The 18,567-nt window shown below is 40.4% G+C and overlaps 2 protein-coding genes across 12 annotated transcripts in view; one reads left to right on the top strand and one right to left on the bottom strand.

Moving 5' to 3' along the window:
• LOC135983898 (general transcription factor II-I repeat domain-containing protein 2A-like) overlaps nucleotides 1-18,567 on the bottom strand; it is a 984,084-nt gene that overhangs the window by 905,141 nt on the left and 60,376 nt on the right. The window lies entirely within an intron of this gene.
• Nucleotides 1-18,567, top strand: part of C5H4orf54 (chromosome 5 C4orf54 homolog) — a 49,243-nt gene that overhangs the window by 12,548 nt on the left and 18,128 nt on the right. For 5 of the 11 annotated variants that reach the window (XM_065597611.1, XM_065597608.1, XM_065597610.1 and 2 more), the window contains exon 3: nucleotides 4,751-4,855. The gene's annotated coding sequence lies outside the window, so the exon portion shown is untranslated. Of the gene's footprint in view, nucleotides 1-4,750; nucleotides 9,686-18,567 lie in introns of those variants that run through there. The other 6 variants (XM_065597609.1, XM_065597603.1, XM_065597605.1 and 3 more) reach the window with 3 other exon arrangements.

Below are 18,567 nucleotides of genomic sequence, written 5' to 3'. Positions count from 1 at the left end.
GCAGGATCAGGCCCCGAGTTTATAACATTATAGGTGTGCACTTTGAATAGCAATCATAGTGATATGTAGTCTTTAGGTTATCGTTAGTGTGTATTTTTGGCATGGCTTCAAACATGGTTGTGAAACAATCACAAAACTTGTTTTGATTGCTGTCATTTTTTTATTTGCTCTTTTGTACTGTGTTTGACATTACAAGTTTCCTTAATCGTGGCAGTTTTTAAATACTAGGCAGCCAGAAATTGAATGTAATCTTTTTAGACCCCAATTTTAAAGGAGAGGGTAGCATTTATTTTTCTTTAAGACTGCAGTCTTTTGTTAAAACTTTGAAACTTTGTTCTAAATTTGTTTAATCTCAGTGATCCACACAACAAAGGAACTTTGTAATGTTGTTTATTCAGTGTTGTGTTCTTTTGTGTCCATTATACAGCAGATTTATCTGAGGCCCAAATTAACAATATATTTGCTTAAGAAATTATTTCTTTCTGAAGGGGAAAAAAATACAATAGCTGGCTAGTCAGAATGGAACAGATATGGGCCTGTTATAACTCTGCTGAACCTGGTGGTGTTATACCGACGATGAATTTGTCTTATTAAAAGAGAACTGTTAACATGATGGTAGGTCTGCATTACATTTGATTTTAATCCATGACCTGCTTGTGTATTGATTGTCCTCACAAAGTTCCCATTTAAATCAATGGGAGGGCAAGGGATGCAAGACCAGGCCTATAGTATCTAATTTAAAGCTCTCTCAAGGGCACAGCATGCCTTCCATTGATGCCATTTAAAAAATAAAATAAAATAAGACGTGTGTGTATAGAGTTTATCCAGATACACTGTTTTCTCTTATTGGTTCCAAAATTTTCCCTCATTTTACAGTCTGCCTTTAACTGTAAACAACCTCTAATCTGTACCTAGTCTTGATTTGTATATGAAAGAAAAATAACCTTTTGTTTTTTAGTAAAATGCTGTGCTGTTCAGAGAAGAGGATAGAAATTTAAATTAGAACACCTTAGCTCTGCCAGTTCTAACTACATGCACACTAGTTTCCGTTGCTGGTCAATAATATTCTTAGATTCCAAAGCTTTGGTACATAGAAGTTGTAAATTGTTCATAAATCATAGACTTTAGAAAATGAATGACTGAGGAGCCTCAGAACCAATTTTAAGATCAAATAAACTTTCAGTTATTTAGAACACACACAGGAACTTTACAACAAAACAAAATTACTCTTTTGTGTTGCTAAATTGTCACCTTTTAGAGGTAATTATCTTTCTTTTTTTACTTTTAGAAAACTTTTATATCATGTGCCATTCTAAAATACTCATGGCTAGTTAGTTAGATGTTTAGAACTATAACCTATTTATCTTATGTGAAAGACATGTAGTAGACTTTTGCTCAACTGGTTAGTAAGATCTAAAAATGAGTGTAACTTTAAAACATCAGAAAGACTTGAGACTCCCCAAGTGTAAGAGAAAGCAAACTTTTCTTTTAGGGTATATCTAGACCAGGGGTAGGCAACCTATAGCATGCGTGTCGAAGGTGGCACGTGAGCTGATTTTCAGTGGCACTCACACTGCCCCTGTCCTGGCCACCGGTCTGGGGGGCTCTGCATTTTAATTTAATTTTAAATGAAGCTTCTTAAACATTTTAAAAACTCTTATTTACTTTACATATAACAATAGGTTAGTTATATATTATAGACTTATAGAAAGAGATCTTCTAAAAACGTTAAAATGTATTACTGGCATGCGAAACCTTAAATTAGAGTGAATAAATGAAGACTCGGCACACCACTTCTGAAAAGTTGCAGACCCCTGATCTAGACGAATATTTAGTTCATGGCAAGCTGGGAAATCTACCTCACGCTGTTGTACATGAAGTGTTCGTGTAGAGACTGTTGCTGTAGACTAAAGGTTCCATAGAGCTCTTTGAGCTACCTTGCTTTGAAGTGGGAGTAGGTCAAAGCACCCTAGGGAACTTTCAGTGTTTGTATAGACAAGCGTTCGGATGAGATGTGTTTCAGGTTCTTCAGTTGAGTAAAGAAAGAGATTTGATTTTGAATATTTATAAATATAACCATCTAAAAGAATGTTGACAAGATGTCAAAATTCAAAAAGTCAGATCTTCCATTCTTTACTCTGTCCTTCCTTAAGTAAAATTCCCATTAATTTCAAAGGGGTTTTCCCAGAGTAAGGCGACATAACCCAGTCTTGCTCCCTTAGCAGTTTAGCTACTGACTTCAATGGACTTCAGTGGAAATAGGATCAGGCTATAAGTAAGGATCATAGGATTTGTCCCTAAATTCATTTAGTCATATGACATATTTTAATATAAAAGGTTGTTTTCCATATTTAAACATACCGCAGTTGAATTTGATCAATGGAGGAAACCTGTTCAAAAATACAATATATTTAATTGTATTGAATACCCAACTTTATTATTTATGACTTTCTGCAGAAGAAAATATCTGGAGCCTTCTGACTATGCAATCCTGGGAAGGCTGTGGCTTTTGGCTCCGGGAAGCATTGACCTATTCGGAAGAAAGGTCTGCCTTCCACTGAAGCCCTAATAAAATAAAATCTAACAGCTCAGTTGCCAAAAATTGTGGAGCTGATAGAGAGCTGGAAAGCTCATGCAAATAAATTTGCCTCCCAGAATGCCTGATTCTTGCTTCCTTTGTAACCGTCCTCCTTCCCAACCACCTGTGGCCATTCAGTACATTGGAATTATTCCAGCTGTAGGTCAAAGTAGCTCTACTTCACAGACTTTGGAGTTTTTTCCTCTGATGACCTACCTATATATAATGTAACCTTAATTATGGTTTGGTAACTGCTCCACTGTAGCACATGTTTAAAGCTTTAAAAGTGACTTTGGAGTTCTGAACCTATTTGCCCCATGTCCATTTGTTTAATTACTGGTCTCTTCATTCTTTTCTGTAGCTCACAGGTTCATTTGTGAAACCAGCCAACAAGAGCTGTGATTCTTCATGGCCCGGGTGCCATACAGTAATGGTTCCTGCACTACAGTTCATGGGTCACAAATGGTCTCTACAACAAAATGTTTTCAAATTGAAACAATAGGGGATTGGGAGGAGAGCTGCTATGAGAAAAAATCTCTCTCACAAACTGGTCCACAGAATGAAACGTGCATCCCTGCCATACAATAAATCCCTGTCATATATATGGAATACTCCATATATGGAGTATATGGAAATTAGACTCCTGAAGATCGGGGGGAGGGATAGCTCAGTGGTTTGAGCATTGGCCTGCTAAACCCAGGGTTGTGAGTTCAATCCTTGAGGGGGCCACTTGGGGATCTGGGGCAAAATAAGCACTTGGTCCTGCTAGTGAAGGCAGGGGGCTGGACTCAATGACCTGTCAAGGTCCCTTCTAGGAGATGGGATATCTCCATTAATTAATTAATTAATTTAAAAAATGTGGTTGGGGATTCCCTTGAACTTGCTCAGGGATTCTCTTAGGAGTGATTTCTTGACCTGTCAGCCTAACAAGAACTCAAATGCAGAACTTCTCCAGGTTAATTCCCTAGAGAACTCATTCCTTTAAGATGTCTGTGGAATTGATCTCCCTTCTTCGGGAAACTAGCAGTTTGCTGGAGAGAGACTTAGGCTCTGTAGTGTAGCCACACTCAGTGTCGTCATAGCTATGCTGGCACAGCCCTCTAGTGTAGAAACAGCCTACACCAACCAAGTTTTTCCATCGGTGTAGGCATATCCCCTCCCTGAACGATGTTAGCTAAGTTGACAGAAGCCTTCTTCTGTCCACATAGCTGAGTCTACTCTGGGGGTTTTGTTGGCACAGCATCGTCTGTCAGAGATGTGGGTTTTTTCACACCCCTGATTGACATAGCTATGCTGGCATAACTTTTAAGTATAGATCAGACCTTTGACTTTCATTCAACTGTGTGCTCTAACAATCCACAGGGCTTGAGTTGCTCCAAACACAAGTGTCATGGTTAAGCCGCAATAACACTCCAGCGCACAGCACAGTGGTTTATCATTAAGATAGGAATAGGGAATCTGAATTATTAGAAGTGGATGTGTGCAGGTGTTTGGGAGTTTCAGTTCTCTATATAGTGTTCCCTGAGCATGCTCAGAGAAATCCCCTTGTTTCCTTATATGAAATGATAGTCATAGATCCTACTTTGCAGAAAGGTGTGTTATAGCTAATGCCTACTGAAGTGTTCTGCAGCTATTGAAGAGAGTACATTTCCACAGAAAAAGAAAAATTCAACTTAGGAAGCGTAGAACCCAGGAGGTTGACACAGCTTTTATGGACCAGTAGCCATATATGCTGCTTTCATCTAGTTTGAGCCCTAAAATCCCCACTTTGATAATTACCAGTGATATAATAAAGGCAGTACAGGATTAGATGGTTCTGTCCAAATCATTTTGGGCTATTCCTTGTGTTCTTTACTCTGGCAAAACTGCCAGTGAATTCAATGGGAGTTTTCAGTGAATAAGAATCTAAAGTTTATATAAAAATTTTGAGACTAATATGAAAGTTTGAAAAATGACCATTCTCAAAGTAAAAAAACAAAAAACCTGCTTAAATAATGTTTTGTTTTAATACATTTGTCTATTTGAGTGTGTGTCACATTTAAGGAAAATCTTAGGATTTAATTTACAGTTGTTTTGTTTCCACTGATGAGGTCTAAAATATAAAAAATCAGCTGCAATTGTCTTGAAGTACACATGTGCAATTTTATTTCACCAGAATTTATTTGTTTGCAGGCACAAATTGAAATTATCCTCAGGATGAAATGCACTGCACGTACACAGGTAGTGAGTGATTTAACATATACTCTTCTCATTTACCTGCATCACTGTGGAAATCAGGTGAAAGAAATAATGTTTTAACACTTTTAGAACTCTGAAGTGCACAACTAGAATATATAGCATGTAAAGTTCATCCTTGTGTTCCTCAATAATATTGCCTAGATTTATAAGCTTTACATTTTTATCAGAATTTTGCTTTTCTGTTCAAGTGCCTCTTAAAGAAAATGAATGCATCTTTGCTGTTTTCATGAATGATAATGATAAAAGTCTATATATGGTACAAATAGGATTTCTGTGTTATATGAAACAGACAGTACTTCAGACTGCAGGACAGTATAGATACCAAAGTAGATTGACCATAGTCACACAAATATGTGTATGGTACACACACTATAATACTAGCATCTGCATTTAAAAATATTAGCAACATCATACCTTTTTCTATAACGGTGCTCAGAGAGGAGTTTCACATTACAGTTTACAAGTTGTAGGTTTGCACACACAAACTCTCAGGGTTTACAGTTTTGCCCGGTGTACTTGAAAGAAAAAAAAAAAGGTGCCCTGTATTTCAACATATATTGTTGGGAAAAAAATATTTGTAGTAATTGTTTTTGTTAAACTGCCTGTAAAAAATGAAAGCAATAACATGAAGCAGTATCAACAATTATTTGTTTTCTCAGGGGAAATCTCTTCAATAGAATGTTTGACATTAGGATTGAAACAGTGTTTGCTTAATTTTGTCTGTTAATATTAAACAGACTACATGTTTGCATAAAGGGTCAGTTATGTGAGGTGTTGTATGCTTTGGTCCTGATCCAGCAAAGCACTTGAGTATGTCCTTACCCTTAAGCACTTGAGTAGCTCCACTGACTTCAGTGGAACCACTGACATGTTTAAGCATGTGCTTTGGTGCTTTGCCTCGTTGGGGCCAGAACTCTCAGCATCCTGCAAGATGGAGCCCCAGGTCCTGAACATTATGTGTGTACAAATAGTACTCCAGGCTTGAGTCTAACATGAAATATGCAGGCATACATTGCTGTAAAGAGTAGTAATATGGTGCTTATGCATGCATACCCAATGGTGAATTTGTCAAGCTAACGTGGTCATGTGTAACCACATATCTTGGATTAGAATCAAGCCCTCTGTGTCAGGTTCACAAGCTGCTAGTATTGTATGTTTCATATTGTGGTCATAGTACCTTAGGGTGAAATTCACCCCTCTGTAGAGAATCAGCACAAAACCCAGGCACCACTTAAGTTCCACATAAGCCCTGTGGGCCCGATCCAAAGCCCTCTGAAGTCAACATAAAGAATCCTGTTCATTTCAGTAGATTTTGAATCATGTCCTGCTTGAAGGCTTAAATGAGACTCGAGAGGTCCTTGTGTTAATCTGCAGCACAGGGGGGTGAATTTCACTCTTTTTAGAATTATTGATACATATTCACTTCGGTGAATAATTTTAAAGGTATATTTATGGGTTGTGTGTTTATTCCCGTCTGCATTCGAAGATGAGTTTACTATGTAGTGGTGATGGCCAAAGTGTCATTCCTTTTCTTAGAAGTTACCATAAACTTGTGGCTACCTGAGAATGCATACAATACTTTAAAACATGCTTGATGTGGAAGATACTTTTTTTTTTTTTTTTTTTGCAGGGTGAGGGGACACATCAGTATTAAGACATTGAACAGCACACATATGAAGTAAAGACAGTGATTGTTAAAGAGAATGTGAGTGGTATGTTTGATTAGAGCATAGTGGGTTACATTGTAAATGGTAAAGGCAGAGTGTTGTGAAGGTTTTGAAATGACAATGTATTATTGCCAGTGGAAAAAGAGAAGATATATAAATGGAGAGAATTTGACTCTTTAAATTGCTTTCAACCTAGACAACATTGTGGCAAGTTCCTAGCTGAAGTCTGAAGCGATCACATTACAGAATGCTGTGAGCTTGGAATTTAAGGACAAAAAATACAGCAAAATAGCTCTGAGAATTGCACTAACTGTGTGTTGCACAAGGAGAAAATTTAATTAGATGCAAATCATGTGAGAATGGACTGTTTGAAACCGTTGAATACCAGAGTTTGTAATTCATTGGCAAACATTTGCGTATGTTTTTTTTGAATGTTATGACAAATGAAATGTATTTTTCAGTAAAAGACACATTGCAAACAAGCATAAACTGTTTGACCTTGTTTTTGTGACATTGAATGCTTTTGTCATGGCATTATTATGGATGTTATTTAACATGTAAAATACCAAATAACAGAAGGAAAGTTTACACTATGTAGCAAGCCCCAAAATGTACACCCACAAATTCAAAAGAACTTTTAATTTGTATCTCAAAATGCGGTCACAGAATATAAAAGCTACATAGGAATAAGCAAATTCAAAACATGATTTTCCTGTTTGAACTCCTCAGTGATTTGAATTAGGGTGCAACTTTACAGCATTGCTTCTAATAATGTGGTTCATGGGCCATCCAGCTGTCTACTTTCCTTGTAGTCCACAGGCTCAGATATGTTGAGAGCCATATAATAATTGGGGGTGTCAGAGAGGTGGAATCTATGAAAGGATCATTCTCTTATGAAATGATTTACAGTATAAGTTGGAGTAAATCTACTCTATAGCAAAGTATCCGGCTTCCCTATGGACCCAATTCTGCAAGGTGCTGCAAGATGTCATTTCTCCCCATCCGCAGTCTGAGGCTCCTTCTGCATTGATAAAACATTTTTTCAGTGGAAAGGAAATTTGGTAGGAACGGTAATATATTGGGCCAGTTATTTTCTATAGAACCTCACTGACTTTAGAAGGGGTGTAAGTGACATAAGTCAGGGCAAAATTTGGTCCTTTGAGGCATTTTTCCCGGTTCTTGATCAAGTTATAAATCAAGTAGAAAATACTGTGCCATTTATTTAAGTAATCAGGAGAACAGCAAAGGGCAAATCTCTGGTCCCCATTGAAGTTAGTAGCAAAACTCCACTTGACTTAAATTGTGCCTGATCAGGTCCCAAGATAAAGTACTCCATTATAATAGAGTATGAAAAGCACTGACTGATAGCCTAAGAAAAACGCTGCCTAGGTTTCCACAGAGCCAAGCCAATAAGGTCCTTATCCTGCACCATTAATGTCTGTGTGAACTTTGCCATTGACTTCAATGAATACTGGATCGGCCCCTAAATGAAGAGTGAAAAGACTCGTATTCTCTCATGGGCACCCCAGGATTCTAAGACTACTGCTGTATGTCATCAGGAGCCTGGTTCAGCTCCCATTGAAGTCAGTTGGCATTTCCCCATTAACTTCCCTGGGAGAGAGATTGAGGTTTAAAGCTAGGTCTACACGGCAATTAAAAACCTCTGGTTGGCCCAGGCTCACAGGGTTCAGACTAAGAGGCTGTTTAATTGCAGTGTAGATCTTCTGGCTTGGGCTAGAGTCAAGGCTGTAGGACTCTGAAAGGCGGGAGGGTTCCAGAGCTCAGGCTGCCCAAGCCCAAACTTCTACACCACGATTAAACAGCCCCTTAGCCTGAGTCAGATGGCACAGGCCAGCCTTGGGTGTCGGAGCACTGTGGGTATGTTCTACACTGCAATTAAAGTCCCCCTTGAAAGGAGTTAGAATGTATGATATGCTCCATGACCCCAGTCCGGTGAGGAGCATGTTGGTTTTCATAGGCATTCAGGTCACTGGGCACCTTGCAACTTTGGGGCGCTCTGCTTGTTCCTGTTTAGCATGCTACATCACTCTTTGTCAAGCAGCTACAGTGCTCTTCTTTAAACATTTGCCTTTTATGGGCGCTTTCAAAGTACAAATGCTTCCTACCTTGAATTTTTTTTTAAACTAATGGGCTTGATTGTCTTCTCCCACCTGTTTTTTTTTACTGGTGTAGCTGCAGTGACATCTGTCAAGTTACACTAGTTTGAAAGAAAATCAGACCCAAACCTGTTCTTAAATATAGCAAGTAAACTGTGTTTGAATGAGAGAATGACTGTGTAATTGAAAAAGTGGCAGGCACATACAGAATTAGAATGGGAGAGGGTAAGTGACAATAATTGTGCCTATTTCTACCAAAGGAAATAAGCAACGACGATATATCTCTTAAAGCAGCCCATTTAAAAAAAATTCCCAATCCCTTAAATTTCTTTCTCTAAATGATAAAGGAAGTATGTTTTGAATTAAGAAAGCAAGAGACAAGATGACAGCTGGTTTTATGCAGGTCACCCAGCAGCAGCATGTGGTAAATTTAAACAGTTATTATTAGAAAGTTAGCAATGGAGTTTTAAAAGGTTGTTTTCTAAAATCATTCCAGATTAACTAGTAATGAGTAGGTTTATCTCAAACCATAATACAGTTGAAAGGCAGATTATTAAAAAAAATCTCTTCAGCCCCTTGCCCCTCACCCCCAAAAAATCCCTTAAATTGTATTTGATTAAATTTGACATATGATTTTGGATTTCACAAGAGCCATGTCAATTTCTCTTTGACACATCCTCTTTGTATACACAGATTAGTGAAGTTCATAATTCTTTTCCAGTCATTCTCTGTTGTTGCAGTTGTCTAATTTTGGGCCAGGATTATAAACCATATCAGTTTGCTGGCATATAGTGGTATTACTTGAATGATCTGTGAGCAAAATCTTTTGCTATTCCATTGTGTTCAGCATATCCCAAAGGAAGTTGGGCTGTTTTCCTGTATTGCCAACCCAAATGTTAAAAAATGAGTCACAAACCAAAAAATTATTAGGCTAGTTTAAAATTCATGAGACTTTATTTTAAAAAAGGTGTTTTTATTTTCCTTTTTGTTTTGAGCTTTTAGGGTGCACATGGGTCATATTTTCAAGCTTTCCTTGTAACCATGTGGGCTTGAAACCCTTTCATTTAAAAAAAAAAAAGTTGATATTCTCACCTAATCAGTTGTCTCCAGGATCTGGGACTTTAAGTCAAACATCAAATATTACAAGATTCACGTTAAAATCATTAAAAATAGCAACACTGTTTCTCTCTTGCAACAAGTACAATTTAAAGGTGACTAGTGGTCCAGGTGCTTGTTGATTAAAATATTAGCCTTTCACATTTTGGGTTCTTCGGAATTTTGAGTCCTAACCTGCATTTGGATTAAACCATGAGACATTTTAATGTGGTGTTTGTTAAATGCCAATAGTAGGCCAAGTGCTTTTGTAAGAGACACAAAGGAGGATATGGTCCCTGCCCTAAACAGTTTAAAATCTAAGCTGACAGCACAAAGCTGAGGTACAGTGTATCAGAAGGCCTAGGAAATGGTTCTGTCTTTGAGTGAACCATCTTTTCTTTTTTTAACGTGGGAGGTGACAACACTTTTAGGTTAGTATTGGAGAGCTTTGTGGAAGGAGGAGTGAGTTTTAGGTAATTTGAATGAAGTAATTGTGGTAGCCTTGTCCACCCACCAATAGTGGGAAGGCATTCCAAACATACAGGGCAGGATGGAAGAGGGGATGAAGATGAAAATGGAAGAAGGGTTTCAGGGGAGTGGTGAAGCCAGAGTTATTGAGAGAAGAAAGCACCGAGAGACGAAAAAAGAAATCAGAGCTATAAGCAAAGGGAGTCCTGCAGAGTGCTGAAGATGAGAAGCTTGAGTTTAATATGGAAAGTGGGAAGAAGCTGGTGGAAGGTTTAAAAGAGGGATGGTGCTGTCCTAACATCAGGCACAGAAGTTTGTTTTAATTACAGCAACTTAGAAAGATTGGAGAGGAGTGAGATGGGAATCAAGGATATCAGAGGGGGGAGATGTGCATTTCAGGGCTAGTAGATAATCAAGGAATGGACAAACATTTTTTCCAGAGGGACAAAAAGGAAGGGTCAGGTGTTTTTTAATGTGGAGAAAATAACCAGTGAAATTGGTGACCACATGGATGCATAGAGAGGAAAAAGCAGAGTTGTCACTCTAGGTGATGGGAAAAATGGTGTTAACAGAAAACAAGAATCTCCCACCATCACCAAAACACTCCGCTGCGCACACAATTCTCCCCCGGGAGAGAAGACTAGAGCAAGAAGAAACCAGATGTGACACTGCACTGGTGCTCAGATACTCTGGTGATGAATTTGTATAACAACTTCTATAGAATAGAAAAGTAATGGAGATGGCAGGGAGAGGACCTGGGAAGAAAAGTTAGTTCAGTATTAGTCAGTTTGTGCGAGATATCCCACATGATACTTAAGAAAAACAGAAATGTGACTGGATTGAAGGGGGAAGGTCAGGATGGACAGAGAGATTTTTGAATCTTTGGTACAGAAATAACTGCCTGTAGCCTTGTGAGTCATGGACTAGGTTGCCCAAGGATGATAATATAGTGGGGGGGGGGGGGAATGGGGAAGGGGACTTAGCATCTAAACCCAAGTCCCAGTTTTAGGCACCACTGTGATCCACAAACCTCCTGCTGAACCCTGTAGGCACCTAAGTTTTTGCCTCTGGGCACATACATTGCTGCCTTGCTCTAGGTGTCTGGATGCCTATTTCCTGCCTAAGCCCCAGAGTAATCCATGACTCGACAGAAGATGGGTGCTCCCCCATGATCTTGAGTTCACAGTCTGATCTGATAGGCATTCTCACTCCCTCTCTGGCCCAATGACTATTTTAATATTTATCACAGTGGAGCAGTCATTGGACTAGAGAGAGAGAGAGAATGACTTTATACTCCAGTGGTTAGGGCTCCTATATGGAGAGTGGGAGATCCCTGGACTAGTCCCCCTGCTCAAATCACTCTTTCATTATCTGCGGTGGAACAGCTTTAGCAGGAGAGATAGAGGAAGCCCCACATAAGAATATCCCATAGGTCAATAGTTTGAGCACCTCTCTGAGAAGTATAACAGGGTTCAAAAAAGAACTAGATAAGTTCATGGAGGATAGTCCATCAATGGCTATTAGCCAGGATGGGCAGGGATAGTGTCCCTAGCCTCTGTTTGCCAGAAGCTGGGCATTGGCGACAGAGGATGCATCACTCGATGATTACTGCTCTGTTGGTTCCCTCTGGGGCACCTGGCATTGGCCACTGTCGGAAGACAGGATACTGAGCTAGATGGACCTTTGGTCTGACCCCGTATGGCCATTCTTATGTTAAGTGTGAGACCCTTATTCAGATTCTTTTTCCCTTTCAGGTAGAAAGGGGAGCTAAACCTGGGTGTCACACACGTGAGGTGAGTCCCCTAACCACTGGGCTACTGTTATATGGTGGGCAACACCATCTGCTGCAGCCGTTTTTGTGTGGAGTGAGACAGGTGTCTAACTCATTCCCACAAGAATAGCTTAGGCCCCTAAGCTGCCTGACTCCTGGAGAAGGCTTCCCATTTGTGGATCACTAAACAGAGAAAGGTGCCTTCCCGTAGCCTGGACTTGGGGAGCTATCTCTGTGAGAGGGCTTAGCTCACACTCCTTTCATCGGGATCTCCCAGTGGCTAGCGTAGGTGGTTCCCCACTTAGCATACTAACTTTTGTGGATCCCATTCCAAGGGCCTATCTATTTCCAATAATTGTACAGGCACCTTAGGCACCTAACTCAGGCTTTGTGGATCACAGTGTTGTTCCTGGCATTTTTCTAGGCATCATGATGCTGAAGCTAGGTCTACACTATGGGGGGTGGGGTCGACCTAAGATACACAACTTCAGCCAGGGCCGGCTCCAGGCACCAGCCCACCAAGCATGTGCTTGGGGCTGCGCCTGGAGGGGGGCGGCGCGGCGGGGCGCTCTGGCCCGAGAGCGGGGCCCGACTGGGCTCGCTGCCCTCCCCGCGGCACTCCTGCTGCCAGGGGCTCTCCGCCCTCCCCTCGGCACTCTGGCCACCGGGGAGAGCGGAGAGCCTCGGCCGGGCTCGCCGCCCTCCTCCCGGCGGCCAGAGCGCCGGGGGCTCTCCGCCCTCCTCCCGGCGCTGCTCCCGGCGCTCTGGCCGCCGGGGAGGGCGGAGAGCCCCATTCGGGCTCTCCGCCCTGCTCCCGGCGCTCTGGCCGCCGGGGAGAGCGGAGAGCCCCGGTCGGGCTCTCTGCCCTGCTCCCGGCGCTCTGGCCGCCGGGGAGAGCGGAGAGCCCCAGTCGGGCTCTCCGCCCTGCTCCCGGCGCTCTGGCCGCCGGGGAGAGCGGAGAGCCCCGGTCGGGCTCGCCGCCGGGGAGAGCGGAGAGCCCCGGTCGGGCTCGCCGCCCTGCTCCCGGCGCTCTGGCCGCCGGGGAGAGCGGAGAGCCCCGGCCGGGCTCCCCGACCTCCCCCCGGCGCTCCAGCCGGTGGGGGATTGCTCGGCGCCCTCCCCTGCCGCGCTGGCGCGGGGGGGGAGTGGCGGGTGGCATTTTTGCCTAGGGCGGCAAAAAAGCCAGAGCCGGCCCTGACTTCAGCTATGCGAATAGCGTAGCTGAAGTTGCGTATCTTAGGTCAACTTACCTAGCTGTGAGGACGGCAGCGAGTCGACCGCTGCCGCTCCCCCGTAGACTCCGCCTCTCGCTGCGGTGGAGTTCCGGAGTCGACGGCAGAGCGATCGGGGATCGATTTTATCACGTCTACACTAGATGCGATAAATTGATCCCTCATAGATCGATCGCTACCCGCCGATCCGGCGGGTAGTGAAGACGTGCCCTGAGTGTTGTAATGCCAAAGTTCCTTTGTGGTTCCAGGCCTAAGTTCTGAGGGATTCTGAGAGGGATTACAAGAAGAGCCACCATAGGGGAGACAGAATGGCCTGAGCTGTAGGAGAAGAACCAGGAGAGATTAAAGCCACAGACTCTGCTCAGAAGGAGCAAGTGTGTAGCTGTACAAAGGCACAGACTATTCAGGGATGTTTAGGATGGAGAAGAAGCCCTGAGATTTCTTCAGGAGAAAGTTACTGGAGATCTTAGAACAATTTCAATGAAAACTGTACAGTGCTTTAGTACTCTACACTCTATAAACTCTTTTAAATTGAAGTCTCTACTAAAGAAAGGTCAGAAATATAGGTTGCACTTGACTGATCTTCTAGTCATTCCCAAAGAGCACAATCTTCCAGCCAAATGAGATTGTAGATCATGGAATCTTATACCCGTAGAATGTGATGGAACAAAAATTCAAGCATTTCTGGCAAAATTAAAAACAGATTTATACAAATTACAGGCTCTGATTAAATGTATCTGTGATTTTTGAGGGACTAGTAGAGAAATCTCTTAACAAATGAAGATAGTGACAGAGGTACTGGACGACTGAAAACATAGAGGTGTTGTACCTGTCTGTCAAAAGGGTAAAAATGAAACTAGAAATAGGAGGTAACTGCCTGATGTCTGTTCCAAGCAAACAATCAGGGCATAATGTAAGCAAGAATTGTATGTTTTTGGAAGCAATATATTTTATAACTGCCAAAAAATTGGATTATCATAAATGAGTAAATAATTTGTCTGGCAAGACCTAATCCATATGTATCTAATTAATCTAGCTCTAGTATTTCTAAGGCATCTATCACCTAATTACCAAAGTAGGACTTGATCCTACAATGTTATGCATGGGCTAATCCCTGTGTTCATTCAGATCCCCATTGACATCAATGGGGCAACTCATGGTTAAAGTTTGGCACATGCTTAAGAAACTAGCTGAACTGGGGCCTAAAACAGCCTTACTGCTTTTATTTTTACAATCTGTGCGAATCCTCCTGTCTTCTAAGATACACAGATCTTGCAATACGCATGTTATAATAAGTGTTTATGGATCCTAAAAAGCATTGTGTGTCGAGGGATTAGTGAAAGCAGATTTGAACACTATATATCAGATGCTTACAGCAAGTTACAGTTGACTTTGTAGGTAATAATGTGTTCCTTGGAAAATTTGGCTAAGTGTTTTTAATAGGGTTTTTTTGCATTGCTATAGGTGTGTTAATCCAGCATCTTTCACCGACACTAAATTCACTTAGATTTAAAAAAAACATGTATAAGAGGAAAAGGGATTGTGATCCTGCTCCTAGCTAACCATAAAGGAAAGGGGGGTGGTTGTAACATCATCTGGACCTCTTGCTGACCCCCAGATTGAGAACTTTTAACTGAAGGCTATTCTGTGCTCATGCTATTTTTACACCTATGTAAGTCTATTGACTTACACTGTGTAACTCCTGTTTTTACACTCATGTCAGTGAGGACAGAATTTATACTGTCAGCTCTTTGTGACAGGGACATTTATCATTTACTTGTCTGTATTGCACTGTGCACCATTTTGGCATTGCAAACACAATAATTATAAAAGTAATAATGTTTAGCCCCATTCCCATCAGTCGTAATGAATCAGTCATAATGAATTTCTGTCACTGATTAATTTCAAATGATCAGTTAATGAGGACTCCAATGACTACTCTAAACAACATTACTAGATGGAGAAATAAGCAAAAATTTTGCAAAATTATCTATCATCTTGTTAAAGTGAATTTAGTGTTGGTGAAAGAGTGGTGCCTTTAGGGCTAATCCATAAAAAGATCTATAGAAAGAAAAGTTTATTTGAAAAAAGAAAGAGATCTCAGTGTGAATCGCCTGTGTATTTTTCAAAATTGCATTTGAAGTAAATTACACAATTCTTGAGCTGCTTAAATTCATTTACTTGCAAGTAACTTCGAAATTTTCACCTTGAAATGAAAGATGTTTCATTTTGAATTGTGAGAAGTAAACAACAAAAGTGAAGCCATGGAGGAGTGAGGGGCTTTGCCAAGGGAGGTGATGGCAGTGTACTTTGGGTGCTTCTGGTTAGCTGATTTGCATAGAAAACATGGGGCTGGTCTTTGAAAAGGCAGCTCAGTAATCTTGCTAACTGTAGAGCGAGCGACAGCGATGCCAACTGTCCATTAAAAGGAGAGGGATTTAAGAATATAAAGAAGAAAAGAGACCCTCAGAGGGGTGCACGAGACTTCTGAGAAACTGATGTTTAAATTCTGCCTTCATTTACATCTGTTCAATCTCACTTAATTCACCTCCCCTCTGAAAACTAACGTCTTTGGGGTTGCAGGGATGCAAATAATGGCATTATTTGGTCTTTATTGGGCTAATTGGACCTACTTTTTTTTTTTTAAGTCCACTACTCTTTGGTGGCCAACTTGATACAGCTAAGCCCTGATTTTTCCCCCCAGAGGTATTGATCACCTGCAATTTCAACTGATTTCCATGGGAGCTGTCGCCTCTCAGCATCACTGAAAATCAGACGCTACATGTCTCAAATTTCAAGTTGGCAGTTTTGAAAATGAAGGGATACTTTTTACATTTATGTCAGCCACACAGTGAATCAATGGCAGAGCCAGGAGTAGACCCCACAAGTCTTGACCCCTGACCTCAGCTCTAACCATCATTTGCGCGCCCTCTTGTTTCAAATAAGCTTGCATAGCATGACATTTCCATCTGACAATGCCAGGGAAATTCTAGGATTTCTACTTCTGGGCCAGACGCTCGGCTAGGGTTCATTGGCATAGCTTATTGACATCAGTAGAGCTATGCAATTTTATACCATTTTAAGATCTGGCCCAGTGAAATCCGATCAATTGAGCTATGCTAATTTATATCAGTGGAGAATCTGGTCACATGAGGCAGAGTCTTAAATGCAGAGTTACCCTATTGCCTCAATAGAGAACTTTCCTGGAAAAACATTTTTATTTAGCTAGAATAATATAGACATTTGTTTTATATATATTTATATATATGATACCTTGATGTGACATACACCAAAAAAGTAGTAGATCACTTGATTCTTTTTAGCAGTTCACATGGCCTTTAAAATGTTCATTTCATGCAATGTAGAGTTTCCCTCTAGAGAAACTGTGCCTGCCAAACTAATTGTTCTGTTTTTTTTTTTTTTGTATTCCACCATGTGTGCGTGAAGGTACTATCCGGCCTGGGGTGAAAAGCCTTTATCGGGGTATTTGTGTTTATATGAGAAATAGCTTTTAAAAATAGACTAGAATTATAAGGAGATGGTTTAAAAAAATCTATTATTTAATCATGGCTTGGTGTGTTTTTTCACTGACTAGCTGTGTTTATAGTGGTCTCTTTTGTGAACTTTCCTTAATAGGAATTGATACTTCATGCATACAATTCTGTGTAGAGGAAATAATGTATTATTTAACTTCCACATTTTGTCATTTGGAAAAATGATGATTTATAACTATTTCAAAGGCTTAATAAATATAAACACATTAAAAAAATCTTCTTCTAGCCCCAAATTATTTGATAAGCGTAGAAAATGTTTGCTTTGATTGTAACTAAGTATGTTTTTATTTCAAATGCGGGTGTAGGCGGTGTATTATGTTCACCTTATTTTTAGAAGATTGTCAGTTTTGTTGTTTCTGTAACTATGGAGTCAGTGTAACTAAGCCATTACCTTCTATTACCCAGCTGTTGGGCTAAAACCCTTTAGGAATTCCCATTATGTCCAGCTGTTAGGGTAAAATATCTTCAGAAACAAGTTCACTGGAATGATACCATGTAGTATCCATTAGGACATTTATCACTTCTGGAGTAACACTGGCCTCAGAGACTTTCTTTTGCTGACAGCTCCATTTGATTTAATTTCAAGGGACACTCTCAAAGTTGTCGAAGTCTAAAACTTGACCTAGAGAGACAGTTGTTTCATCTGAAAGGACTTATTTTTAATAATGCAGCTACATAGATTTTCTCAGTCTATGCTAGTGCCAGATGAGTCATTTTTTTTAAAAAGCCCAATCATATGAGTGTCTTAGGGGGACTGACTTATTCATGGTAAACAAACTTGTGCATGTTCTGAGGAAAAGATAGGAAAACTTAGCATGATTGTATTTTGGGGTACCTTGCTCTCAAACTGTGTGGCAATAATGAAGGGGTTCCTGTACAATTGTAAAACATTTTGTAAGTGTTACTATTTTTTTGAAAAAGGAGCACGTGTTATGGTACATTTCCACACAAAGGGCCCAATCCTACAAGCATGTGCCCCAACTCTGGGCATGGGAAAAGTTCTTAACAGTTGTATATTTGAGAGGGAGGCTGGTCATGTAGTTTAGGTGTTGGTCTGGGACACCCGCCACAGACATCCTGTATGGATGCACTGGAGCACTTAAGGCTCCTATCCTGCATTGAGAAGTCAGTAGTGCACGAAGCGGGTAGTGGTGTCTGCCTGTGCTGATCACAGTACGTGTGTGTGTGTGTGTCTTTGTGTGAATACGTAGCACAACAGCACTCTGATCTCATATTTGATCTGTAGGTGCTGCAATATACAAATAATAGAGAGACAAGGTGGTTGAGGTAATAGCTTTTATTGGACTAACTTGTGTTGTTTAGAGACAAGTTTTCGAGCTTACACAGAACTCTTGTTCAGGTCTGGGACCACCATGGCTACAACACTGCATATAAATAATAAATAGTAATAATAAGACATTGAAATAAAAAAGTTATTTAAAAACAATTAAGATTAAAACTAATACAGCAGTATAGTTACCTGACCCATCATTTACAAAATCGAAGCACTTAAAACCAGGGAAATGAGTAGTTAAGCACAACCTAAAACTTACACTGTCCACGTAATAAATGCATTATTCTTATAAAAGAAAAGCATTTCTCATCACAACACAAAAGCCTTAACTCTGCCCCCTGGATTATTGGGATTTTAATATATTATTTTTATCTTGATATTGGTATCTAAATATTTTCCTTTACGGGATATTGTAAATTATGGAACTTTATCAGTTAAGATATATTTATCAATTGACAGAACAATTTCTTTGCAATTAACATTTATAATGATTGTTTCTTGAGAAATGCTGGAGAGATGATTTAACAGGAAAAGTGTATAATAATAATAATGT

The sequence above is a fragment of the Chrysemys picta genome, chromosome 5 (genome assembly GCF_011386835.1).
Source record: "Chrysemys picta bellii isolate R12L10 chromosome 5, ASM1138683v2, whole genome shotgun sequence".
In the NCBI taxonomy this organism is placed as follows: domain Eukaryota; kingdom Metazoa; phylum Chordata; order Testudines; family Emydidae; genus Chrysemys; species Chrysemys picta.
Note: the sequence above shows the minus strand (reverse complement) of the source record. Positions and strands in the feature narration are given on the sequence as shown.